Source organism: Galleria mellonella, unplaced genomic scaffold, assembly GCF_026898425.1.
Source record: "Galleria mellonella isolate WM207_F2 unplaced genomic scaffold, CSIRO_AGI_GalMel_v1 utg1789, whole genome shotgun sequence".
Taxonomy (NCBI): Eukaryota; Metazoa; Arthropoda; class Insecta; order Lepidoptera; family Pyralidae; genus Galleria; species Galleria mellonella.
The window spans coordinates 398,796-421,660 of NW_026442020.1; the positions used below are offsets into that span (position 1 = coordinate 398,796).

The 22,865-nt window shown below is 36.6% G+C and overlaps 3 non-coding genes across 3 annotated transcripts; 1 reads left to right on the top strand and 2 right to left on the bottom strand.

The window, feature by feature from the left end:
• Nucleotides 1-17,628: 17,628 nt before the first annotated feature.
• Trnan-guu (transfer RNA asparagine (anticodon GUU)) lies at nucleotides 17,629-17,702 on the bottom strand. Its single transcript has one exon. It is a non-coding gene; the product is annotated as a tRNA-Asn (tRNA).
• A 3,230-nt stretch (nucleotides 17,703-20,932) lies between these two features.
• Nucleotides 20,933-21,006, top strand: Trnan-guu (transfer RNA asparagine (anticodon GUU)). Its single transcript has one exon. It is a non-coding gene; the product is annotated as a tRNA-Asn (tRNA).
• A 1,140-nt stretch (nucleotides 21,007-22,146) lies between these two features.
• Nucleotides 22,147-22,220, bottom strand: Trnan-guu (transfer RNA asparagine (anticodon GUU)). The gene has a single exon. It is a non-coding gene; the product is annotated as a tRNA-Asn (tRNA).
• Between the last annotated feature and the right edge of the window lie 645 nt (nucleotides 22,221-22,865).

Genomic DNA, 22,865 nt, shown 5'->3' on the forward strand with positions numbered 1-22,865 from the left:
AATATACCCCAACTGGTTAATTTTTACGAGGTCCTCTCTAACGACTATTGTGATTAACTGTAGTGACTTGACTTCATCCTCATCAGTTTACCCTTAACTTCGCTGATGTCCCGCCATTTTACACCACAACATAAACCCCATTCCATAAAAAAGATTCAAAAGTAGAATAAGAACAAAATTATTGATGTATAAACAAGTAAAAACCTTTTGAATCTAACAAAATGTAGACAAGGAGCGAGTAAAATGTTTCTTACAATCACAGGCAAAGGTAACTCACATTCTGCTCTCTTTACTTCTCATAAACCATGTAAAAATAATATGGAAAAGGCCCTCTGTAGTGCTCTCAAAGTTTGAAGTCATTCAACGCGAACTGAAGAAAAAAAATCCTTGTGTGCGGTGGAAACGCGTGCTTTAAAGCATTTCCCGCCTTTTGCCTTGTCTATGGCAAATAAAAAGCTATGTGCTAATACGTGTCTTAATAAAATTATACGCAAGCATTGAGCGAAATAGGTGTTTATTGTACAAAGGAATGCAGTTTATTATTTGTCTAAGTTTTTTTTTTTTATCTATAAAATGCGTAATCTATGCCAATTCGGTATTGAATTTAACAATTCTTTATGCAGTTAAAAGGGTTGTTAATGCTTCAGTGTTAGTCCAATATAAATTTTTACAATTGATGCTTCTTTTTTAATAAAAAAAAGTAATTATTAAACATAATTTTAAATATTATTGAATAGTAATTTTTATAATTCGAAATTTCTAATTCGAAATACAGTCGCAATTGCAAAGAAAAATTATTTCATTATTTCAAATTGGAAATTAATTTTTGAAAATAAAATATAAAGACATATATTTATTATTATTGAATAAGTACTGAACTACATAAATTAACTACATCTAATCCACAAAGAATACATGGTTGTTGGGTATTCAATGGTAGGAAAACAAAACTAAGCTTGTATTCATGTAAAATGACCCGCGCGCTCGCAACCCCAAGCAATTGCGCATAGACAATAAGCAATTACTTTTTTTGTCGAAAGTACTGGCCACTAGCGCGGTCATAGTTCGGGCAATGAGAAAGAAATTAACTTCTATGTAGGCAATATCAAAAATTACTTCTTGTTTACGTAGATAGAGAACTCATTTTTGTACATGTATTTCTGTATTATTTTTCAGAGGGTTGTCGCAATTATCTGTAAATTTTCAAAAACAATTTTCATTGTTCAATGATTCTGATTATTTAAAAGTCCTCTGCTACTAAATTAAAATGTTAATTATGCAATAATATATTTATTAAGATGTCTCTTAAGCAATCTGTTTAAATAAAAAGCTATAGTATTTCGGAGGGAACGTAAAACCGTCATGCTATAAACCACGTCAAAGGCTGTCGTATGCAATGAAGGTGGTCGTCAAAGGTCATCATCTTCACATAAATACCAGTTTAAACATAATAATAAACACACATACACACACACACGCACGCAAGCACGCACGTACGCACACACGCACGCATGCACGCACGCACGCACGCACGCACGCACGCACTCACACACATACACATATATATTGCTTTTTTTTATTGTCCTTTAATACCTACTTGTCTAATTATTGTGTAAAGAATAATTGTGTATAAGATTATATACGTATGTAAGGTAACTCACATTCTGCTCTCTTTACTTCTCATAAACCATGTAAAAATAATATGGAAAAGGCCCTCTGTAGTGCTCTCAAAGTTTGAAGTCATTCAACGCGAACTGAAGAAAAAAAATCCTTGTGTGCGGTGGAAACGCGTGCTTTAAAGCATTTCCCGCCTTTTGCCTTGTCTATGGCAAATAAAAAGCTATGTGCTAATACGTGTCTTAATAAAATTATACGCAAGCATTGAGCGAAATAGGTGTTTATTGTACAAAGGAATGCAGTTTATTATTTGTCTAAGTTTTTTTTTTTTATCTATAAAATGCGTAATCTATGCCAATTCGGTATTGAATTTAACAATTCTTTATGCAGTTAAAAGGGTTGTTAATGCTTCAGTGTTAGTCCAATATAAATTTTTACAATTGACGTTTCTTTTTAAATAAAAAAAAGTAATTATTAAACATAATTTTAAATATTATTGAATAGTAATTTTTATAATTCGAAATTTCTAATTCGAAATACAGTCGCAATTGCAAAGAAAAATTATTTCATTATTTCAAATTGGAAATTAATTTTTGAAAATAAAATATAAAGACATATATTTATTATTATTGAATAAGTACTGAACTACATAAATTAACTACATCTAATCCACAAAGAATACATGGTTGTTGGGTATTCAATGGTAGGAAAACAAAACTAAGCTTGTATTCATGTAAAATGACCCGCGCGCTCGCAACCCCAAGCAATTGCGCATAGACAATAAGCAATTACTTTTTTTGTCGAAAGTACTGGCCACTAGCGCGGTCATAGTTCGGGCAATGAGAAAGAAATTAACTTCTATGTAGGCAATATCAAAAATTACTTCTTGTTTACGTAGATAGAGAACTCATTTTTGTACATGTATTTCTGTATTATTTTTCAGAGGGTTGTCGCAATTATCTGTAAATTTTCAAAAACAATTTTCATTGTTCAATGATTCTGATTATTTAAAAGTCCTCTGCTACTAAATTAAAATGTTAATTATGCAATAATATATTTATTAAGATGTCTCTTAAGCAATCTGTTTAAATAAAAAGCTATAGTATTTCGGAGGGAACGTAAAACCGTCATGCTATAAACCACGTCAAAGGCTGTCGTATGCAATGAAGGTGGTCGTCAAAGGTCATCATCTTCACATAAATACCAGTTTAAACATAATAATAAACACACATACACACACACACGCACGCAAGCACGCACGTACGCACACACGCACGCATGCACGCACGCACGCACGCACGCACGCCCGCACTCACACACATACACATATATATTGCTTTTTTTTATTGTCCTTTAATACCTACTTGTCTAATTATTGTGTAAAGAATAATTGTGTATAAGATTATATACGTATGTACATTTTATATAATTATTTATGTAATATATACTATTAAAAGTACTTAGACGTAAAGTGTGCATATGTTTATTTGCATATGTTTTATTATCATGAGTGTTTTTTTCTTTTTTTCTTATTTACACTTTTTGCACCAAATAGCTACCGTCTTTTTTCTTTTCTCCTCCATGTCTAGTCCCAAAGTATGTCTAGAAGAGATTGCTTTAGCGATAAGACCGCCTCTTGTACTTCATAAGTGTAATATATATTTATTTTTGTATTATACTTCAAGTGGTGCAATAAAGAGTAAATAAATAAATAAATGAAAAATATGATTATTGAGAACTTACTCTTAAGATGTATTAAAAATATAGAACTTAAGAGATTATGGGCTGACTGATAATCTCAAATAATATTACAAAAGAAAATAATATATCAATATTGTAATTCATATGAGATTTGAACTAATTCTTGTTCGTAGTGAAAACAAGATGGCGGTTCGGCGTGTTAGTCTATGACCAGCTGGACTCAAACAATCAACAGAGGGCAAACAAATTAATAATTTAAACGTGCGGACCATTGACTAAGACTGTATACATGGAGGGGCCTTCAATATCCACTTTTTACTGGACCCAGCTGCCTGTGACATTACATAGGTACGTTTGGTTTTATTATTTTACTAAGACAAATATAATAAAATTATAACAAGACGTTGTCTGGTGGTCTACCATGAAATGAAATTTTAGAATTTTCGGCCTCAATTTCGTGTATTTATTTGTACCGAAATCGACCCAGTAAATGGAGCTTAACATTTCGTTTATCATAACTTCTATCCTAATAGTCCAGAGAAATGATATTTTAACATTTTTAATTATTTTAAACGGCATGTATTATGTAATTTTAACATCAAATTTCTGTTTCGTTCGTCCCCGAAATTTCGGAAAATATTTCATGGTAGGCCCTCTGTATTTAGATTATATACATAAAGCATCGAGCCTCAAAAACAGGTAAATTTTTTGTCAGCTAATTGTCTGACTAAAAATAATTAGCCGACTTGTTTTTTTTTTTTTTATCAGTGTTCTATATACTTTTGCATAGATTGTTTATTGACGTTTCATTTAATAAATAAAATGAGTATTTACACATTAAAAAGATGCAAGAGGAATCACCCATGACTATTTATCACGCAAAGTTGTATGAAAAAGTTGACCCGCTTTTCTCGAAGCATTTGTATGAAGACACTCTATCTAATAATTGTAATATATTTAAAAATTATTTAAAAATTAATGTGACTGGTCTTAACAAAAACGGTTAAAATAATAATTTCTAGAAATTATATCTGTCCACATTTTACTTATATGTATGTTTTTGTCGGCATTACACAAAAACAACTATACCAAAAAGTCTTCTTTTTTCACGGGATGCTAATGGAATGGCAACCACTCCTGCGCTAACGGTGTACACTGGCAAGGCATCAGTGAGGGATGACAGGTGAGGATGAAAAGGCAGGACAGTTAGCCCATCATGATGAATACACCTGGAATTTAGCAGAACAGTTTCCGGGGGGGACCACGTGGAGGTCGACTTGATAAGATATATTGCTAGCAATAGGACTGATAATCTGCATTACTAACAATCCCTTTCCCCCTTAAACCAAATAGTTAGGGTTATACAGTTGTAATCTTAAAGATCTAATTTAAAATGTGGTGTATGTTTTATCTTGACATGCCATCTGGAAGTTGATCTATTTCCTTGGCTTTACTACTTCCCAAATGCACGTGTACGAAGCCGCAGGCAACGAGCTAGTCAGATATAAATGTATAGATACAATTAAGGTTAATATTAATACCGTCCCTTTAATATAGTATGTATTCGGTCGTGGCCATTTTGTATTTTTATCTGGCGCTGTCTATCGCGGCCATTTTGCGAGCGTCAGTGCTTTACAGTACAGCTGAAAGGTAATTAATTAGTACGAACCGCACTCAAAGTGGAAACCAGATAAAAAGTATATCAATTTATAAACGACCAGCGATTTTATGTTATGCCATATACCAGCGGGAGACTTTGTATGTGTGAACCTCTGTCCCATTTGTGTTTGGTGCCATGGCTGTTTTTCTGGTGGGATGAATGGCATGAATTTACAGTTCCAGGAATAACACCTGAGTCCTCAGGAACTACGAAACATACTTTAATATATACACATCAAGAGACGGTTAACTTTCAGGTGGGCTGTATATATATAAAAAAATGCTATATAGTATAGTGTGTATGTTCAACTATACACCAATTGAAATAATAAATAAATAAATAAATATATTTCACACAGAATCAAAGTAAGTTCGAGACTTATGGGATACTAACTCAACGAAACTATATTTTAAAACATATATAGATAAACATCCAAGACCCAGGACAATCAGGAAAAGATCGTTTTCCATCATGACCTGGCCGGGGATCACCAGGGCCTCCACGTAGGCACGAACTCGCCACTACTAATAATTAACCAAACAACAAGAAGAAGATGCCACACCGACATTTTCCAGCGAAATCACTAGGTAGAGTGGAGGTCGGTTAAACTCCATTACTAACAACCTCCTAGATACGGTTGTTAATGGTGAAAATGAGTCAATTAAACCTGGCGGGGCACCAGTGAGGGATGATAATGAGAATAAAAAGGCAAGTCTGTTAGCCCACCGTGACGAATTCAAGTCACTATAGTTTCCAGGTGGAACTGCGCGGAGGTTGATAGGGTATATTGATAGCATGGGGATACATAACAATCCCCCCTAGCAGATAATGCATATATATATGGTATGATAAATACCATGGGCAAATGTGATATTCATAGTGCTATTCATGTCAATTTGTGTTAGCTATCGCTTTCTATCTACTTGTTTGCTTGTTCTTGTTGCACCTGTAAATCTCGTAAAGTCTGTGACTTGTACCACGCGAAAATACATCAGGTATCAAGTACCGATATATTAACCCCAGTACGAGTTACGAGTTAAATAGCGGACATTTTTTTTTTCAAACGGTCTAATTCGATTAGCTCGTTGAAATGAGCCGTCATCCAGTCTTTTACGGCGCATTACCGCAATTTTAGAATAAAATTTCAACGCCATCTTTAAACTTTTAACCGACTCAAAGAAATGTACTAATGTTACTGTATTTTTGTTCTGTATTTATTTATTTGACTCTATTGCACCAGAACATTTTTTTTTTTATTTTTATTTATTCAAATATTATTTATTTATACTTATATAATACAATAAACTAATAAATAAATGTCTATGAAATCATTATTTTTTTGGCGGCGCATAATTAAAAAGTCAACCGCGAGATTTTATTACAAAAATAAAAATATATTTTTTATAGGACTGGGGAAATACTCATGAATTCGCACTCGAAGAGATCCGTATCTTGACCTTTTTAGCGTCGCGTTTGACCCCGTGAACATAAAAAAAATGTGTAAAGAGTTCTTAAAATACTTGAGGATTTTCCTTGCCAAGGAATAGAATTGTGACTGTATTGAATACGGTATTATGGAATTGTTACTTAATTTATTGATTTTATATATATATATATATATATATATATATATATAAAGGTAAATATAAAATTATAATGTAAAAATTTGACGTTCATAAGCGGCTAAAATGTCCTACATGAATAAATGATTTTTGAATTTGAATTTGAATTTGCTTATATATATATATATATATATATATATATATATATATATATATATATATATATATATATATTTAAATAATAAATAATTTTATTAATTATATGTATTTTGTTTAATCATAAAATGGCGGTATGCTCGACGAAATGTTTGTCTGCGTGCGTGCGCGTTTTTTAGCTGTTAGCTTAAATTTGTATTATAGCACTGTAAACTACCAACGATATATTTATTTATTTCTTTAAACTTTAATATATATATATATATATATATATATATATATATATATATATATATATATATATATATATATATATATATATATATATATATATATATATATATATATATATATATATATATATATATATATATATATATATATATATATAATTTTATTTATTAAAATAAACTCAAGGATAAACATCTATGTAGATAATTCCCTACTCCTCCTCTATAAAGTTCTACTGTGCTCGAACAAACACAAAATACCGCATCCAGTTAAAATGTTAGTAGTTTTACACATCTTGAATCGTATCGTTCCAAGCACTGGGAATATTATGTATTGCATATTCATTGAAAATAACTCCCTTGAGTGGCCGCCATCTTGTTTTATTTATAATAGATACCTAGATCTTATTTCTTGAGACTTTAATTTCTGTTACATATCAATTCCCTCAAGCGCTTACAATTCTGTTACATTTTTTATACCACTAAAATGGCAAACAAGCATACGGCCCACCTGATGGTGAGCGGTTTCCATACCCTATGAACGCCTGCAATACCAAGGGCATAACGCGCGCGTTGCCGACCCTGAAGGTACCTGTACATAAGGAGTTTATATACCATTCCAAATTGTGATTTTTTTCATTTATTTTCATTACTTTTTTTTGTCTCAAAACATGTATGTTTGTGACCCAATCAAGCTTAAACGGCTGAACGTGTTTGAATGTAATTTAATACACTGGTAGGTTCCATTCTTTTTTTACGTGGGTAAATCCTCATGGAGACCCACACACCCCGGGGGAGGCGGGGGAGGATGTGAGTACTGCTGGACTCATATCGGCTAAAACCACCACGTGTTCCTCGGCTACGATTTACGGTAGCGTTGCTGCGATTCCGGTTTATTACTACTTCGCAACAACGCCAACGCTGTTGCTCAACTCTATTTCGAGGGAGAAGGAGCCCGCCTCTAGGAGCCTAACTCCCAGTATGGGGGGAAAGAGATTGTTAGTGATGGAGACTGAGAATCCCATTGCTAGTAATATACCCAACCCTCAACCGGTTCCCCTGGAAACTATCATGGTTAATTCCTGATGAATTCATCATGATGGGCTAACTGGCCTGTTTTCATTTTCATCTATCACCCTTTACTGGTGCTTCGCCGGCGTATCCCGTTAGCGCAGGCGGGGTTACCATTCCATTTTCACCCATCAAAAAACTCCCAGTCTATCTCTGAAGGAGATGTGCCGAAACAAGAGCACGTTCCTAAACCCACGACGCCTTCTCATGGCAGTGCACCGGACACCCCTGTGTTCAGCGCCTAACGCCCTTCTCGAGAGGGCTGACGATTACGCTGTCGGCCCCGTTTTCTTCGGAGTGGATTTGAAGTTAGATCCGACTCCCGGTCCCGTTCCTCGATCAAAGATCACATCCTATTTCAACACAGAGTTATGTTTTTTTTATGGGTGAAAATGGTATGGTAACTCGCCTGCGCTAACGGGATACGCTGGCGGAGCACCAGTGAAGGGTGATAAATGAGAATGAAAACAGGCCAGTTAGCCCATCATGATGAATTCATCAGGAACTAACCATGATAGTTTCCAGGGGGAACCGCGAGGAGATCGACCTGGTTGGGTATATTGCTAGCAATGGGATTCTCAGTCTACATTACTAACAATCCCTTTTCCCCCTACAGAGTTATGTTGTTTTACAGTTATTCCCCTGTACCCAGTAAATTCACGCTATATCCCACCCTTCAAACCGAAACACAGCCATGCAAACACAACTGCTTCACGGTTGAAACAGTGGTGAAAATCAGCAGCAGGTATCAATCCGAACAATTCCTCATATTGATTGGTTAAGTCGTTAAGACGCTATATGGTAATAAACAAACAAAGTCGCTTTCACATTTTTAATATTACTGAGGATATCTCATTGTACTGTACTCTGACACCAATGATGTAGTGTAATACTATGTATGTATGTATGATCTCTCGTTACCACTATACGGAATAAATAATGACATATGTAAATGCACTGACTTCGTTCGCCATTCGCCACTTATGATTGTGTCGCTTCTAATTACACGCGCAGTTACAGATGTTTGAAGTCTAATCTATAGTTTTGTAAACAATTTTTGACCGACTTCCAAAAAGAGGAGGCTCATGATTTATCTGATTTTTATTTAGTGTTTTGTACGTAATAAAGTACAAAGGATCTCTTATGGTGCTCGTCGGCATTCAAATGGACATAAAATACGCGGCAGTGGCCACTGTATCCTCCTATCCTATCCTATCTATCTTTATCCATCCGTCCGAATGTTACAGCGCTATATCTCTGCTCGAGAATACAAATCTTTTATCTAAGCAATAAAAATGACAGCTGCCAAAAATTATCTTATTTTTTTTATTTTTTGTTGATTTAGAGTTTTTTTTATACAACTTAGAATGGCAAACAAGCTGACGGCCCACCTGATGGAAAGTGGTAACCGTCTCCTATAGACATGAGCAGTACCATAGACATAACAGAGTATACTGTTTCGCCCATGATACCTCCCATGCGTTGCCATTCCTGAGGACTCAGGTGTTATTCCTCTGTACCCTGTTAATTCACGCCATATCCCACCCTTCAAACCGAAACACAGCCATGCAAACAACTGCTTCACGGTTGAAACACGAATGGGACAGAGGTACCCAAGCAATCGACTTTTGTACAAAGTCTCCCTTTGGTTGCTCGTTTTACATTGAAATACTGTTGGATTAAAAAAAGATTGGCGCAGATATAGAAAATTAACACTTTTTGTGTATTTGAGCGTCGTTTTTGAATAATTTAGAGGTTGTTAATATGGAAAACTACGGAGATTTTGTATTTTTTTTTTAATAAGGCAGTGAATGTCGATAATTTTTTTCCTATAAAAAAAAACCCCGTGTATTTTTTCGACTATTCTATGTTGGTTTCAAAAATTAAAGTATTTTTGGGTTTGAAAAAAAAGATGATAAATGTTGTACAATTTCACTTATCACAACATTTTCATTTTTTTTTTACACCACAGGGAGCAAACGAGCATGCGGCTCACCTGATGGTAAGTGAGTACCGCCGCCCATGATCACCCACAACACCAACGGCATTGCAGGTGTGCTGCCGGCCTTTTAAAAAGGAATATGCTCTTTTATTGATGGTTACGATGGTTTAAATAAAATTCTCATAGATTTATAATTTTTTTTTCTTGTTCTTTTTCTTTTTCTTTTTTCCGTTTATCAGTTCTTCACTTAATTGCACTTCCCGTATTTAGTGGACAGCTAACAGCTGATATGATAACTATGATGGTTTACAAGAGGGGCCGCGTGGAGGTCGATCTGATAGGGTGTCTTCCTAGCAATGGTGTTATTAGACTCAATTACTATGTCTACCCCTCCATCTATGTACATATACCTATATTAATTAATTCTTAACTTAGACTATGAATAACCAGAGTCACGTTACGTGTATTTCTATATTACCGTGGTACTAGGGCTCGCTCTTTGACGAACCCCAGTTCGATAAAATGTTACGCAGGGCTGTCACTTCTATTTTTTTTTTGTATAGTTTTTTTTTTTTTATTATTTATTTCAGACACCTCGAGTACAATTTTTTGTTAGTAGATGTACTTAAAAACTATGTTAATACTTAATCACTAATAATGATCTAGTCCTCTCGGCGAGCATTCTCACGAGATGGCTGTCCAATTTATTTATAACCATGTTCAGGATACTGTGGCCACTCCCGCGTATTCTTTTTTTTTTATTTTTACAACACAGGGGGCAAACGAAAATAATGCGACTACATAAACTCACCTGATGGTAATTGTTATTTAAGTGACTACCGCCGCCCTATTTTAAAGATGATCACCCACAACACCTACGGCATTGCATGAACAAAAGTGTGACTAGTTAATGTCGCTATTATTTTAAGTAATAATAAGTCATTTTGTAAAAATTGGAATATGCTCATTTTCTTGAAGGTTATGTTGTCGTATCGGTTGGGAAATACTGCTGCTGGAAGTTGATTCCAAAGAATGGTTGTGCGTGGGAGAAAGTGCCTTGAAAAACGCACTCTCTAGTGCCATTGCGCCGTAAAATCTAGCCAATTCTAAGACTTGTAGCTAAGTTGTGCCCTCTGCCACTGAATAACTAAAATTTGTTAATTTTTTCTAACAGTTATGTAGGATTTGATTTATATCGTCCAGATGGTTGGGAATGAAATTTTAGTTTATGGCGGGCTCTTTGTAGATGGTGAAAATCAGCAGCAAAATTAATCAATCAAGATCGAACAATTTTTGTTCAGTAATAAAGAAACAAAGCACATTTTTAATATTATGTCCATTTGAGTGCCAACAAGATCTCTCGTTACCACTATCATATTTATGTAAATCACCGACTTCGGTCTCTAGACATGATTGTGGCTTCTAATTAACGCGAATTCGTCGATGGAATCGACATCGCTAGGGAGTCCGTGAGTTGGAATGAGTCCGGTGTTGCTATCTCATTCTATCTGTAAAAAATAATTTACTTTTTTTTTATACAACTTGGAATGGCAAACAAGCTGACGGCCCACCTGATGGAAAGTGGTAACTGTCGCCTATAGACATGAGCGGTGCCATGGATATAACAGAGTATACTGTTTCGCCCATGGTACCTCCCATGCGTTGCCATTCCTGAGGACTCAGATGTTATTCCTCTGTACCCTGTAAATTCACGCCATATCCCACCCCTCAATACCGAAACACAGTCATGCAAACACAACTGCTTCACGGTAGAAACACGAATGGGACAGAGGTACCCAAGCAATCGACGAAAAAAAAAACTTTCTTTTTTTAAATCGGCAGTAAAAATAAAATAAATTAATTGACGACCCTAAAGCTAGATTCCCCCAACTAGGGTTGTTCAACAATAGCGCCGTGAGGTTTGTAATTAAAAAAATCGCGAAACACCCAGGCTAGGGCGTGAATTTTCACGCGCTCTGCTCAATACGAGGGTACGCATGTATGAGTAATAGATACCATCATATTGTACACATGTGTGCGTGTACACGTCAGTACATGCCGCGAGATAATTAATTGGGATGCATTAAATGTATTACAAGTAATATTTACTCTGTAAAAACAGAGAATTCAATTGAAAAAAAAAAAATACCATATCAGCTCTTAACTGTCCATTGCTGAACATAAGCCTTCCTCTTGAAGGTGTTTGCCAGTAGTTGCCACGCCTGGCAAGCGGGTTGACAACCGCAGTTTGGCTTTGGTGATGTTTTAAGAGGGACGCTGCTACCTATCCCTGGACCATAATGAAGATATAGCGTAATTTATATACAAAAATGGAAAAGAATTAAGAGCCCCGTCTTTTATAAGTCGTTTCATACCTAAACTAGCTTTTTGCTCGCTACTTCGTACACGTGGACTTCAGAAGTAGCAAAACAAATGTAACAGATCGATTCTCGATGGCGAATCAAAAAAAAACTAATCAGATTTCAAGTTATACTTTCAGGAAGACTGTTTGCGCCTTTCCTTTTTGTGTGTATAAATTTATGGGTGCAGGAACTCTTCAATAACTCGTTTATTGTTACTTTTGTGAAATATGAGTTTATTATACGAGATATTATTAGGATCAATCATTACAAGTAATATTTACTCTGTAAAAACAGAGAATTCAATTGAAAAAAAAAATTACAGAGAGCAGCGAAGTCAAGTTCATGTCATAATGAAGATATAGCGTAATTTATATCACCGCAGTAAAACCGTTGAAGTCTCACTTCATCGTTGACGATTTTTATCTATTTTACTCAATTGTTATACCAACAGGAAGACAATTGTGAAAACCGTATCGTATTTGGTGTAGCAAGCAAGTAGTTTTTGCGCGAAATCAAAATTGTGTATTTGACACAGATAGACAAAATTTCTAAAAATTATTAGTGTTAGCATATCAGGTCGTCACTCCATCTAGTGGGGGGTCGTCCTACACTGAGTTTACCCGTACGCGGTCGCTATTCAACAATCTTTTTTTCAACCTGAAATGCATTGCCGAGAGTCAGTGGATGCAGGTGGCTCAGGACCGTTCTTTATGGCAGTCTATGGGGGAGGATTATGTCCAGCAGTGGACGGATAATGGATGTCCCTCATATTAATTTTACTTAAATATCTCCCATGCACAGACACCTTTTAAGTACAATTTTAATATATTAGTAAGTTTCATTACATAAAATAGGCACTAAAGTATAAATTGAAAAGAGGTTGTACTGAAAAAAAATCACACAAAATACGTATTTGCTGTAAGAAAGTGCGTTGGTTGTTTGTGTGCGTGTGTACAGTTGTATGTGTGGGTGGAGGGGTCCGTACATGACTCGTTAAGAATGGCTGGCTAGTGTTTCCACTGTCTGAACTCACAGTTATATAAAAATATCTTTTTATTTTTAATTTTACTATATCATTTTAGAAAATAAAGAAGTTACATGATTCAATCGCATTTTAACCATCAACGTACGAGAGAGGTGTTGTAAGTTTGACGTGTCTAAAACGTCTAAATGTATGGGCCAATTACGATGCGTTTTTTTGTTTGAAAGCTACAGTTTATGAAGCTCGCTCACTCTCTTACTCAGGTGCTTCAAGGTCATCAGCTCTTTTTATAGATTTGTTTGTGTCGGAGCGTTTTATTCATTTTTTTTTTTTATAAATTTATAGTTATTGACTTAGACATTACAAAAACAAAATTAATTGGTCCACAAATAATATAATTTTATTGATTACCACATAATTAGTGTGGTTTCATTCAGGCTGTGGAATGAGGTTTTCCCTAGAGGCTACAGTATGGGGTTTTTCAATAAGGGTATATTAAGGTTTCTTCAGGGTCGGCAACGCGCACGTGACACCCCTAGTGTCGCAGGCGTCCATAAGCTACAGTGTTTATCGTCAGACAGGCTGTATACATGTTTGCCAACTTCATGGTATAAAAAGAAACAAACTTAAAAAAAAAGTTAAACATTGCATAATGTAGATATGCGGCGGTAGTCACTTACCATCAGGTGAGCTGCATGCTAGTTTGCCCCCTGTGTTGTAAAAAAAAAAGATTGATAGAAATGTCATCAAAATCGGCCCAATAATTTAATTTTTAATTCAAAATAACTGCTTTTGCCGTGTTTTTTTTGTACAATAAAGTTTATATACTTGATTTATTGTTAAAAATTACACACATTATATTTTAATGTAATAATTACCAGATTAACTTACTTGCGCTCGCGTAACAGCCGCTCATGAATAAGGATCACGAATTGAACCCGAAACTAGTTGAGCTTTCTCGATCTACTTACATATATATTCTAATATTTTATTTTTTTGTTTTTGGTAAGTGCATTGGTAAATCTGTAAAGATCACCAAAAATTTTTATATATTATAAATAAATAAATATAAGTTAAACCGGTAGTTATTATATTAAAGCATTTAAACCAGAGGGAGACTGTACAAAAGTCGATTGCTTGGGTACCTCTGTCCCGTTCGTGTTTCAACCGTAAAGCAGTTGTGTTTGCATGGCTGTGTTTCGGTTTGAAGGGTGGGATATGGAGTGAATTTATAGGGTACAGAGGAATAACACCTGAGTCCTCAGGAATGGCAACGCAAGGGGGTATCACGGGCGAAACAGTATACTCTGTTATGTCCATGGTACTGCTCATGTCTATAGGCGACGGTTACCACTTTCCATCAGGTGGGCCGTCAGCTTGTTTGCCATTCTAAGTTGTATAAAAAAATGTACTTGTTGGTGCTAAAAAAAATTAAAAGAATGGAAACGCGCACCCGTCATGAAAAGTGCGTAGTCGGTAGGTATATAAAAATGTAGTGTGCGTGGCCCTTTTCAATTCTAAGCACTGACGATGCTGTACAAACATACATACTGTACGTATAACTATATATATCTAAGCATATTATACATATTTTTAATAGTATCGCATGCCATGTATAAAAATGGATTTAATTGTAAAATTTTTAAACTGTAGAAGAAATTAAAAAAATATAGAATCGAAATATTCTTTATTTAAATAGACTTGTTTACAAGCTCTTTTAAATTGTTTTTTTTATTGATAATAGAATGGTAATTTTGCCTGCGCTGTCGGTATACGCTGACGGGGCACCAGTGAAGGATGATAGATAAGGATGAAGCAGGACCAGTGAGAAAATAAAAATTATATAATTATAATGCGATTTCCATTAATACATTGCGGTTTGTTCCACTTAACATTTAGTGTTTATTTTATTTCGATCGATTCATAAATAAAAAAGATATATCTATATAAGGAATCACATGTAAAGTGCTATAAAATAACCGGTGTAAATCACTGTATGTGTTGTATACCCTTAACGCAAATATGGGTTTCTTTTCAACCGACTTCAAAAACAAGGAGGCACTAAATTCGGTTGTATTTTTTTATAATTGTTACCTCATAACTCCAATATTTAAAAACCGATTTGAGAAATTCTTTCTTTATCTGAAATTGGTTTTATAGATATTTTATCAAAATCGGTCTAGTAGTTTAGTTGTATAAATGGAAATAACTGGTTTTGTCAAGATTGATATCGGTTTTTTTTTTGTAGAACACAATCTCATATTATCATAAAGAAAAACTTCAAAATCGTTAAAAACTTTAAAGGAAATGAAACACGACTGTAGATTTAATATAAAATGCATGACACAGAAGATATAGATCAAAGCATTCGATCGCGAAAAGTGCTGCAAAAGAAAACATTGAGCCAGGGTGTGCATAAACACTGTATACACTTTGTGCGGCGCACGTGAGTAACACCGCGTCATACCGTCGCGTTTTTAACGATTTCCCAAACAGATAGTTTCTGAATTCGTCTGAATTTTATTGCGAACTAACGTTTTACCCGCTAATTCATAAGTAGGAAAAAGTATTAGTTAATTAGTAAGAAGAAATATACACCAGGTTTTAAATTAAACTTTCAGAAACATTCTCCTTGCAGATGCATGACTATGAAACGCACTACCATACTCAATACGAAGCGCCACTGGCATTATTTTATCCTTTTGCTCTTGTTTTGCTCTTTCATCACCTACTTGTCTATATATTCGGGAGGAAAGGGATTGTTAGTAATGGAGACTGAGAATCCTATTGCTAGCAATATACCCAACCAGATCGACCTCCTCGCGGTTCTCCCTGGAAACTATCATGGTTAATTCCTGATGAATTCATCATGATGGGCTAACTGGCCTATTTTCATTCTCATCTATCACCATTCACTGGTGCTCCGCCAGCGTATACCGTTAGGGCAGGCGGAGTTACCATACCATTTTCATCCAGCAAAATATATATATATATATATATATATATATATATATATATATATATATATATATATATATATATATATATATAGCCATCCACATGAAGCTTTTAAAAAGCTTGTAAAAATAAAAAAATATACTGAGTCGGTGTAACAGTGGGCCCCTGTAAAGGCATGCGACGCAACTAAGTGCATGCAGGAAGCGAGCGGATCTCAAACACAATTTGCCACTGCCGTGTCACTTTGTTTTATATTTACCGAGCGGATGGACCTGTAAAGACATTCATGCGATACTCATGTTGGATAATATCATATAAATACATTTAAATATAACTTTATTTACTTATATACTAGTCTTTACCCGCGACACCAGAGGAAGACTTTGTACAAAACTCGTTTGCTTGTGCACCTCTGTCCCATTCGTGTTTTTACCGTGAAGCAGTTATGTTTGCATGGCTGTGTTTCGGTTTGAAGGGTGGGATATTTTTTTTTTTTTTTTTTTTTTTTTTTAACGTGGAAAATGCTTTATGCAGACCCATACACCTTGTGGGAGGTGAAGGGTACAGGTGGGGGTGTACCCACTAAAAACCAGACGATATATCGAGGTGCCATATGTCGGAGACTCGCTTTCGCACTCACCACATCTCAGACGGCAGCGACCCGCCCCCAGATGGTAAGAACAGGTCTCCTCTCTCAAGATAGGGTGGATGGCGTGACCCTACCACTCGGAGGATGCGCCGGTATATTAGGACCATTGGGACAATACCTTCCCACAGGTATCACCCCGGCCCTAGTGGGGAAGGAGGAGGGGCGGAACTGGGCGCGCCCCTCCTTCTGCGTCTGACTCGTCTGCGGCGGATTGACGGTGCGAAAGTATGCTCCCCTTGCCGCCTCCTTCTGCGACATGATCATCGCTTCCCACGATCTCTCTCACCATCCGCCGAACCACGGCGGGCAGTGAGAGACGGTCCCCACTATCGCGGACAAGATACGACGCTCATCCACTCCTCAAAGGGTGGGATATGGTGAATTTACAGGGTACAGAGGAGTCTGAGTCCTTGTTTGGGCGAAACAGTATTCTATGTCCAAGGTTGTCATGTCTATAAAAAAAAGGTAGCGTCAGCTTGTTTGCAAAAAAATATTAGCGTAACTTGTTAATTGTTCTTGCATGAGTGTAATATAAAATTGTCATTGGATTAACATCGATATTGGATTCCAGAGTAGATCTGCAGACCTACTAATAAAATGTGTTACAACCGGCACTAATAGACACTAATACTTTCTCTCAGTTTATTTAAATTCAGCAACATTCACTAGCTTCCATCAAGCGAGTCGTATACTTGTTCGGGACTTTAATGGTATAAAAAAATATTAACAAAAAGTAACGCCCCTGGGTGGGCTCGAACCACCAGCCTTCCGGTTAACAGCCGAACGCGCTAGCCAATTGCGCCACAGAGGCTCTGGTGTATAAAACTGAATACACAAATTTTTATAGCATTATTTTAATTATACTGTGCTTACTTTAACGTTGAACAGCTGGAAAAATATAAATTTACATAAAAATGGATTGATCAATATTAATCGTGTTTGGTTTGACCATGAAAAACTTCTCGGAAAAAAAGGAAATAGTATTTCCTGTTTGCCGTATAGGTCCGGACATAGACCACGAGGAGGCAAGCCACCGCTTCCTTTCCCGTGGGTGTCGTAAGAAACGATTAAGGGACGACGAGGTATGGGCAGGAGCGTCACCGCAGTCAGGCTTTTTTTTTGCTGGGTGAAAATGGTATGGTAACCCCGCTTGCGCTAACGGTATACGCTGGCGGGGCTGATGCCCCGAAGGGTGATAGATGAGAATGAAAACAGGCCAGTTAGCCCATCATGATGAATTCATCAGGAATTAACCTTGATAGTTTCCAGGGAGAACCGCGAGGAGGTCGACCTGGTTGGGTATATTGCTAGCAATAAGATTCTCAGTCTCCATTACCAACAATCCCTTTCCCCCCAAACATCAGTTAGGCTTTAGAGATGTTTAAAGCGTACCAACCCGCCTGCCAAGCGTGGCAAATACTAGCAAACCCCCCCAAGGGACAGGCTTATGTTCAGTAGTTCACTATTAACCCTTTCCACTCCAATGTCGAGTGACACTCGATTTTGTACCATACCAAAAGGGATTATAAAGATTAGAATTAAGAATTATAATATAGCATCCTGTAATTACTCATAAAATAAAGTATATCATATAAGAAAAAAACAATTATATTTACAAAATACGAAAGAACCCCTAAAAGTTAACAAACGCAATTTTAGCGTGGAGCTGGTGGAATAAAAAGAAAAAAGGCTTGGGGTGGAAATGATGATGATGATGAAATATATTATAGAGTATCGGAAAAAGGAGCAAAGAGACCCCGAAATCGATGTATATTCCTGAAGCGTGTTATTTATTTATTTTTTTTTTTTTGTAAAAGGAAAACCAAGATTTATTTACATAAAAAAATAACTACAAGATAACAACAGAGAGAAGATTCTTATAATCCACAGGTGACTTTATACAAAAGTCGTTTTCTTGGGTACCTCTGTCCCATTCGTGTTTCTACCGTGAAGCAGTTGTGTTTCGGTTTGAAAGGTGGGATATGGCAGTGAAGTTACAGGGTACAGAGGAATAACATCTGAGTCCTCAGGAATGGCAATCATGGGCGAAACAGTATACTCTGTTATGTCCATGGTACTGCTCACGTCTATAGGCGACGGTTACCACTTTCCATCAGGTGGGCCGTCAGCTTGTTTGCCATTCTAAGTTGCATAAAAAAACAACAACAATGAAGCTATTTATATGTTTTCACCAATAGAGGCGATATACAAAATTTGACAGTGCTTCCCTCGGATAAATAACTCAAAGAGTATAGAATCATTCGTCTCAGGCACACATACCATATACGTGAGACAAACATATTACATATAATATAGTGAATATAAAACAAATATAAAATATAAAATAGATTTTCTTTTATATCACAAAGGTGGTAAACAAGCATACAGCCCGTCTGATGGTAAACGGTCACTATAGCCTATGGACGCCGGCTACACTACGGGTGTCACGTACACGTTGCCAACTTTGAAGAAACCTATTAAGGCTTCTTATGGGGGTATATTAATAGCCTTTTTGAAGAACCCCATACCCCATAGTCTCTAGAAAAAATCTCAGCAGGGAGCTTATTCCATAGTCTGAATATTCACGGGAGAAAATTTCTCTGAAACTGCACTGTACGCGACCATTTAGATTTAAGCGTGCGAGGAAGAACTCCTGAGGATGTCGATGGCGAGCGGTGCGATGATAAAAGGTGGTTGTAGGCATCATTCATCACAGATAATTCCTAATCAAATAGCTATAAATGCAACAGCAGATTTTTTACCAGAAAGTGACTGTACAAAGAATGTCTGCCTCTCAAGCTTGTATTGCTAAGCAACTGTGCTAATATGATTGTGTTTCGGCTTGAACATGACAATGAAATTACAGGTGACAGCGATATAAAACTTTAGTCCTCAGAAAGGGCCACGCTTAGAGACGTCTATCATGGGAATTACTGAATGTTTTATGCTCTTCGTGGTGTTATTTATTTCTATGGGTGACGGTTACCAGTTTCTGTCAGATAGGCCGTCGGCTTGTTTTTTTTTAATGGGTAATAATGGAATGGTAACCCCACCCGCGCTATCGGTATACACCGGCGGGGCACCAGTGAAGGATGATAGGTGAGGATGAAGCAGGTCAGTTAGCCCATCGTGACGAATTCAACAAGGATTGTTCACGATGGTTTCCAGGGGGAACCACGTGGAGGTCGACCTAATCGGGCATATTGCTAGCAATGGGGCTGTCAAACTCCATTGCTAACAATCCCTTTCGCCCTGCCGTCAGCTTGTTGGACATTCCATGTTGCAAAAGACAATTATTTACGAAAGGACTGATCTTTTTGCTATTGATTCCCTTTTAAACTCATATTAACTCCTGTTCTAATTAAAAATGATAGCAACCGCCTGTAAATGACAAGGAATTGTTAGTAACGGGGCCTAGGTTAGCTATACCTTATTCTATATAACTAAGGTGACAAACAAGCATTCAGCCGACCTGATGGTAAGCAGTTACCGTAACCTATAAACGCCTGCAATACGAGAGCCATTATGCACGTATTGCTAATCCTGAAGAAACCTCTTTATCTCTTTTTGAAGAACCCCATGTTGTAGTCTCTTAAAAAACCTGGACAGGGTGCTTATTCCAAAGCCTGAGCGTTCGTCGGAAGAAACATTTCTACTATACCATTGCGCGCAATATGCTTTCTTTTAATGTATGATGATAGAATGGCAATGCCGCCTGCGCTAACGTATACGCTGGCAGGACACCAGTGAGGGATGACAGGTAAAAATAAAAGTTAACCCATCGTGATGAATACACTTGAGATTCAGCACGATGATTTCCAGGGAGGACCACGTGGAGGTCGACCTAACAGGATATATTACTAACAATGGGACTGGTAGTCCGCATTACTAACAATCCCTCCCCCTGAGCATAATACGAGTATATCCTATCAGGCCAACACGTGTGGTGCTACTGAACACTATGGTGATTAATTTATAATGAAATTGTCACGATCATTAAAGGAAAAACTTGTAACTGTTACTTTATTTCTACCGACAACAGCCTCTGTGGCGCAATTGGCTAGCGCGTTCGGCTGTTAACCGGAAGGCTGGTGGTTCGAGCCCACCCAGGGGCGGAGGACATCTTTTTGACAAATAATATTTTATCAATAACGTACTAAATATACATACATCCAAATTGAAACTGATTACTGTAACCTAAAAGGCGTGAGTGTTATCAAACCCGAAGAAACTTCGCCCACTTCTGAGTAATCCTCGTTTCTTGTTCTTCGGAAAATGAAAGAAGAGAAAGCAAATGGAGAAATAAGAGAAACAAAAAGAGAAGAAGAGGAGAAGAAGAACTGAACTGAGGGAGAGGAGGAAGAACTTATAAGTTTATTCATTCATTCAAAGTGAATTATAACCTATTCAGTTTTTTTTAATGTATAAAATGAGCCATACCTTCCTTTCCCGTGAATGTCATAGAAGGCGACTAAGGAAATTTAATGATCGAGGTATGAGCAGCAGCGTCCATCACAACATCACCAAGGATTGTTAGTAATGGGGATCGACCTCCTCGTGGTTCCCCCTGGAAATCATCGTGATTGATTTATTGTTAGATTCGTCACGGTGGGCTAACTGACCTGCTTCATCCTCACCTATCATCCCTCACTGGTACCCCGCCAGTGTATACCGATGGCACAGGCGGGGCTACCATTCCATTATCATCCATTAAAAAAAACAACATCACCAAAGCCTACCTGCGGTTGCCAACCCGTCTGCCAAGGGTGACAATTACTGACAACCCTATGTTCAATAATGGAAAATTATCACCTTAGATGATGATGATGATATGATGAATCGCTCTCCAACTATTTAGACTTTAAGACATGCAAACGAAATCCTTGTGAATGGCAAGCAACATGGTGGAAGATGCCCATTTGATTAAATAATCTTCAGAATGCAGTCCATTATTTATAAGGTAGAATAAAGACAGACAGGTAGAACTATCTTTACATTTGAGCTCTCTTGTGTAGAAGGGCAAAATGGCAAATTGATCTATCGATCGGTCGATAATTATTACTACCACCATAAAATGAAACGAAGCAAAGTTCAAATGACCTGTTCTTTCAAAAATATCCCCTTACCCGCTTTGTTCAGGAGGGAGCAGTTTAATTAAGATGGTCGACAATTCTAACATCACTATGTTTTGTGAATAATCGCTTTTACTGAATATTACTTATTTTCTTGATCAATTAATTTCAAAAAGTCGAAGCCGCCCCTGGGTGGGCTCGAACCACCAGCCTTTCGGTTAACAGCCGAACGCGCTAGCCAATTGCGCCACAGAGGCTGATGCTACTTATGATGAAATTGATATTAACTTAGGTGTTAAAATACTAAAATACCACAGATGTTGAACAAAATAGATGTCGCAGCTACGCGCAGATTTACTTGACTTAGCTAAACCAATTATTCACTACACGATTATATACTTAGAAGATAGACACGCTTGGCATTGCAATGCATACCTATAATGGACATTTTATTTGCGAACAAATTGTTCCTTTGTGTGATTGCACAATATGTGTGTTGCAGTATATATTTTGTTATGACCGAATTAAAATTTACGACAAGAATTAGCTCTTATTTGATTTAAAATCCTTGCCAAGTTGTTTTCCAGAGCTTTGCCCGCGCAAATCGGTATATATGTATATTAATCTCTTTTTAAATGTGTGAAAATGGAATAGTAACCGTGTTTACATTATTGGCATGCGCGAAGCGAAGCACTAGTGAAAAATGATGGATAAGGACGAAAGCAGGTCAGTTGACTCATAATGAAAAATTCCACATGAATTAAACTCGATGCTTTCCAGGAGAAACTGTATGTAAGTCGACCTGGGCATATTACTAGCAATGGGACTATTGCTGACAATTCCTTTCTCCCTTATATTTGGTTATCAATATCAGGAAATAAACAAATTCAAGAGATCGCTCT